This window comes from Triticum aestivum, chromosome 4B, assembly GCF_018294505.1.
Source record: "Triticum aestivum cultivar Chinese Spring chromosome 4B, IWGSC CS RefSeq v2.1, whole genome shotgun sequence".
Classification (NCBI taxonomy): Eukaryota; Viridiplantae; Streptophyta; class Magnoliopsida; order Poales; family Poaceae; genus Triticum; species Triticum aestivum.
The window spans coordinates 394,806,148-394,812,198 of record NC_057804.1 but is presented as its reverse complement, the minus strand read 5'-3'; positions in this window follow the sequence as shown (position 1 = coordinate 394,812,198).

Below are 6,051 nucleotides of genomic sequence, written 5' to 3'. Positions count from 1 at the left end.
GAGAGGAAAATAAATACTGGAAACAAAAAGGGGTAAAGGAGACGAACGAAGAGTCCGGCGCTAGGCATAGAATCTTTGGAGTCTGGCCGCGTTCCACGGGTTTGGCTCTAGGTGATTGTCTGACGCATCACGCAGGCGGTACGCTCCTCCGGTGAGTACTTCGTCAATGATGAAGGGACCCTCCCATTTGGGCTTGAGTTTGTCATTTTTCTTCTCCGGCAAGCGTAGAACGACTTCGCCAACATTATAAGTCTTGGCCCGTACTTCTCTGCTTTGATATCTGCGGGCCTGTTGTTGATAGAATGCGGAACGGGCTTTTGCGACATCGCGCTCCTCCTCCAGGGCATCTAAGCTGTCCTGCAGATCAAGCTCAGCCTCTCTCTCTTCATACATGCGCACTCGAGGTGAGCATGAATAATGTCGCAGGGCAACATGGCCTCTGCGCCGTACACCATGAAGAAAGGTGTATATCCGGTAGAACGATTGGGCGTGGTGCACAGCTCCCAGAGTACAGAGTCGAGCTCCTCCACCCAGTGCTTGCCTGATTCCTTCAAAGAACGCACTAATCTGGGTTTGATGTCGCTCATAATAAGACCATTGGCTCGTTCGACTTGACCATTGGTTTGTGGGTGATAGACGGAGGCGTAGTCGAGCTTGATGCCCAGTTTAGCACACCAGGCTTTCACCTCATCGGTTGTAAAATTGGAGCCATTGTCGGTGATGATGCTGTGTGGAACACCATAACGGTGCACAACAGCGGATATAATGTCTATCACTGACCCGACTTCGGCTGTTTTAACTGGTTTGGCCTCTATCCACTTAGTGAATTTATCCACCATGACCAACATTTTTTTTCTTATGGCTTCCTCCTTTAAGGGGTCCGACCATATCAAGCCCCCAGACCGCAAAAGGCTAGGTAATGGGGATTGTTTCTAGAGCGGTGGGTGGCATATGGCTTTGATTGGCGAAAAGCTGGCATCCGACGCAATGTTGGACAAGGTCCTATGCGTCTGCTCGGGCCGTTAGCCAGTAGAAACTTGTACGGAAGGACTTGCTTACCAGGGCCCGAGCCGCGGCGTGGTGACCGCCGAGACCGCATGAATTTCAGCCAAGAGCTGCCGCCCTTCTTCCTCGAAGATACATCTTTGAAGTACTCCGGTAGCGCTTTTCTTGTAGAGTTCTCCCTCATGAACCTTTTAGGCTTTAGAGCACCGCACAATGCAGCGTGCCTCATTCTGATCCTCAAGAAGCTCTCGCCTATTAAGGTAGACCAAGAAGGGTTCGGTCCATGGGGCGATGACTGCCATGATGAGATGGGCCGATGGTGTGATTTCGATGGCTGAGCCCCCAATGATGTCAGTGTGTTCGGAATCTGGGGTTGTATTCGGATCTGGATTGGTGTTGCTGCTCTCCCCTTGCTACACCACGAATGGCTTGAAAAGCCTTTCCAGAAAGATGTTAGGTGGGACGGGGTCGCGCTTGGCACCGATGCGAGCAAGGACGTCCGCCGCTTGATTACTTTCTCGAGCCATGTGGTGAAATTCGAGCCCCTCGAACCGAGCTGACATCTTTAGAATGGCGTTGCGGTAAGCCGCCATCTTGGATCCTTGGCATTGAAATCTCCATTTATTTTAGATATTGCGAGGTTTGAATCCCGCTTACTTCCAGGCGTTATATGCCCATGGAGACGGCCATCCGAAGACCATGCAATAAGGCCTCGTATTCGGCTACATAGTTGGAATCCGTGAATAATATTTGGAGGACGTACTGGACTGTGTCTCCAGTAGGGGATGTTAGGACAACGCCTGCCCCTAAGCTTGCCAACATTTTGGAGTCGTCGAAGTGCATGACCCAGTTGGAATATGTGTCGTACTCTTTATGGAGTTCGACCTCTATCCATTCAGTGATGAAGTCGGCCAATACTTGGGATTTAATGGCCCGGTGCGGTTTGTATGATATGTCGAATGGGAGGAGCTCGATAGCCCACTTGGCAATTCGTCCCGTAGCGTCGCGGTTGTTTATTATGTCATTGAGTGGTACTTCGGAGGCCACCATTATTGCGCACTCTTGAAAGTAGTGTCGTAGCTTCCGGGATGCCATGAAGACCGCGTATGCTATTTTTTTGGTAATGAGGGTACCGGGATTTGCATGGTGTGAGGACGGTAGATACATAGTATACCGGCTTCTGAAGCGGGGATGTGTGTCCGTCCTCCTCTCGTTCAACAACGAGCACCGCGCTTACGACTTGGTGTGTGGCCGATATGTATAATAACATGGGTTCGCTGAAGTTTGGCGCGGACAGGATTGGGTTGGTTGCTAGAAGAGCCTTTATTTCTTCAAGTCCGGTCGTTGCCGCGTCCGTCCAATCGAAGTGATCGGTGCATCGGAGAAGGCGATAGAGTGGCAAGGCCTTTTCTCCTAGTCTGGAGATAAAGTGGCTTAAAGTTGCCACACAGCCGGATAGTTTTTGGACTTGTTTAAGGTCTGTTGGCAAAGCCAACTGTGACAAAGCTCGGATTTCAACTGGGTTTGCCTCAATTCCTCTATTGGAAACGATGAAGCCCAGAAGTTTTCCAGCGGGAACGCCGAAAACACACTTTTCCGGATTGAGCTTTGATGTCTATGAAGGAAATATGCCCTAGAGGCAATAATAAAGTTATTATTTATTTCCTCATATCATGATAAATGTTTATTATTCATGCTAGAATTGTATTAATCGGAAACATGATACATGTGTGAATACATAGACAAACTTAATGTCACTAGTATGCCTCTACTTGACTAGCTCATTAATCAAAGATGGTTATGTTTCCTAACCATAGACATGAGTAGTCATTTGATTAACGGGATCACATCATTAGGAGAATGATGTGATTGACTTGACCCATTCCGTTAGCTTAGCACTTGATTGCTTAGTATGTTGCTATTGCTTTCTTCATAACTTATACAAGTTCCTACCACTACTAGGGAAAACCTTATACACAGAATGTTACCAGTAGCGTTGTACAAAATCAAACGCTACTGCTACTTAGTAGCAGCGCGCGTAAATAAACCGCGCTACTGCTATGACTTTACCAGTAGCGCGTACAAGCGAAAAGCGCTGCTGCTATGTTTGAACTGGGCGCACATGGCTAGCCCAACCTCGCAGTAGCGCGTATACTGGCCCAGCGCTACTGCTACTCTCCTTAGCTGTAGCGCGCTTACGTGTAAGGCGCTGCTGCTAAGGGAAATAAAATAAAGTGAAAAACAAGTAGAAAAGTAAATGAAAATGAAAGAAATAGAGAAAGGAGAAAGGAAAAAAATGTAAAGAAAAATAAAAGAAAAAAGGGAAAAAAGAAGAAAGGAATAGCAATAGCGGTTTTCAGGAAATGTGCTATAGCTAACTTCAGAAACGCGCTACCGTTACGTTTCACTTAAACAGCGGCCCCCCCGCCCCCTGGCCACCACACTTCTTCCCCAAATCCCTCGCCCTCGCCGCCGTCTCCCCAATTCGCCATCGCCCCACTTCGCCGCCGTCTCCTGCCGGCGTGGACGCCCGCAACCTCACCGTCTCCCCTCGAGGCCACCGTCATCCTCACCGCTGCTGCCCGAGGCCGCCCTCAGCCTTACCGCCGCCGCCCGAGGCCGCCCTCAACGTCACCGTCGGCGCCCTCCACCTCACCGCCGCCCGAGCCCACCCAGGACCGCCGCTACCCATGCACGAGCCCGCCCTCTTCGCCCCTGCCTTCGTCACTGAGCACCTCCCCGCCACCGTCTCTCCCCTCTCTGTAAGTCCCCCACCCCTCCCCCGACTCCTCTCTCTCTCTGCATTTTAGAGAAAAAATTAGTAGAGAAAAAGTTAGTTTATAGCAAAAAATTTAGTTTAGAGCAAAGGATGTTAAGTAGTAGATGTTAGAGCAAAAATTAGTTTAGAGCAAAAAATTTGGTTTACAACAAAAGTTAGTTAGGGCACTAGGGTTTAATTAGGGTAGATGCTGCTTGTATAGTATATAGTGATACTAGTAGATGTTAATTAGGTTAGGGCAATAGTGGTCCTAGTATATGTTAATTAGATGTTTTTCAGTTAGGGCACTAGAGTTTTGCTAGGTTAATTAGGTTAGTAGTGCTGCTAGTAGTAGTGGTACAGTAGGTTAATTAGGTGATGTTAAATGAATAACCTAAATGAATGAAATTAGTAGTTAACTGAAACTTTTTTCCTTTCATCATTACAGAGCACTAAAGTTAACTGAATTTTGTTCTATTAGTAGTTAAATGAATTTTCTTCTACACTTTGTTTTTGAATTAGCTTGTGAAATTTGGACATGTGGTTGCTCGTGTATATTTGGACATGTGTTGCGGTGTCGAAGGGGGATATTTGAACACTGTTAGCAGGGAATGGTGCTGAGTGGCCTATGTTTTGCCGGAATGTTGATTCATTTCTGTTCCGGCAAATTCCAGGTTCTCGATTTGTCCACTTTTTAGCAAAGGTCATGCCCAAATTTTCCGTGAATTTCGGCATGACTTGTGCTACAAACTAGGACATATCGAGTGCCCGGGATTCGCCGCACCAGGAAGGAGTCAACATTCTTGCAAAACAATAGGCCTTTTTTATGTCATTATTCATTTTGTTATGTCTAGAATTAATTGACTAGATTTAATCATAGGAAACATGGCTAGCAACGATGAAGGACAGGGTTCTGGTGATTGTGACAACGTCTACCGGGCGGCAGACGAAATTTTTAGCCTTACCGACGATCAACCGATGTTGTTGCTGGGCCCACCGGTGGCATCAGGGACTGAGACCGACACGTAGACTGGTGCTGAGACTAAGACCGGCGCTAAGACTCAGACCAGCATCGAGACCGGCGCTGAGACTGAGACCGGTGCTGCCTCGAGGAGCGGAGCCAGTGTAGAACCAAAAGCAAAGAGGCAACGGCTTACTAACAAACTCAGGACTACTAGACTGGTGGTCACGGAGGTGGACGACGGCATTTTTGAGCCAAAGGCGCCCGAGGAAGCGCGTCGATGCTACGGCAATCAAATAGGCTGCATCGTACGGACAACCGCCACCATCAACGATGAGAAACTACAGAAGATAGAAAATATGAGGAGCTCCCTCCTAAAGAAGTTTCACCAAATATTCTTCTTCCCAGGCCGGAATGAGAAGGATTATGAAGATCCAGACGAGGACCCGACAATGAAGAAGATAAACAAACACGCCATGACCAAGTTTAGCGACGCGTTGGCCGCCTGGAAAACTCGAGTGAAAGCAAGGATCATCGACAAGAAGGAACCCTAGTCCGAGATTGTAAAGGATAATCCAACAATCACGGAAGAGCAGTTTCAAATATTCAAGGAGGCTTGCGAGGCCGAAGCTGCCAAAAAAAGTCTAAGTACATGAAGGGGCTTCAAGAGAGGAACATTGGGAGCCACCACCTCGGAAGCCGTGGTTACGGCGGAAAGAGGTCCAAATGGGCCAAGGAGGACGCGGAAGCCGCGAGTCTGGGCATCCCAGACCCCTTGGTGGATTTCACTGTCCCGCAGGAGCGTGACGTCCTGAGGGCCCGGCACCGTTGGGACCCAGTGAAGAAGGTTTACGAGACAATACTGGTCATTGCGGAGTTCATGAGACTGCTGGTAATTTTAGTTTCTGATCAATTCGACTGCTCCCGCACCTGCTCCCGCACCAGCTCCCGCACCGACTCCTGCACCGGACGTGCTCGGTGGTGCCTCATCTTTGGCTGAGCTCGACGCCCTCACGGTATCTGTCACACCGGCCCCCTTCAATATAAATGTATAATCTCGCGTTTTCGTTGCCTTTCGGATGTCTCACGTCGCAGACTTTTCTTTACAGGCCAACGAAACCCCGTGCACCATATTGTACACCATCGGTGACCAGAAGGTGGACGTGGGGAAGGCGGCGATAATGGAGCCGAAGGAACCATTGTTCCACAGCCGGCCGATCCCCCCGAACGTCTTCAAGGTTTCCGTGGCTAGTGTCAAACCGGGGCACGAGAATTTGCCTCCTCTAATACTAGTGGGGGATGACGACGAGACCCCGCGGCGGCTTGG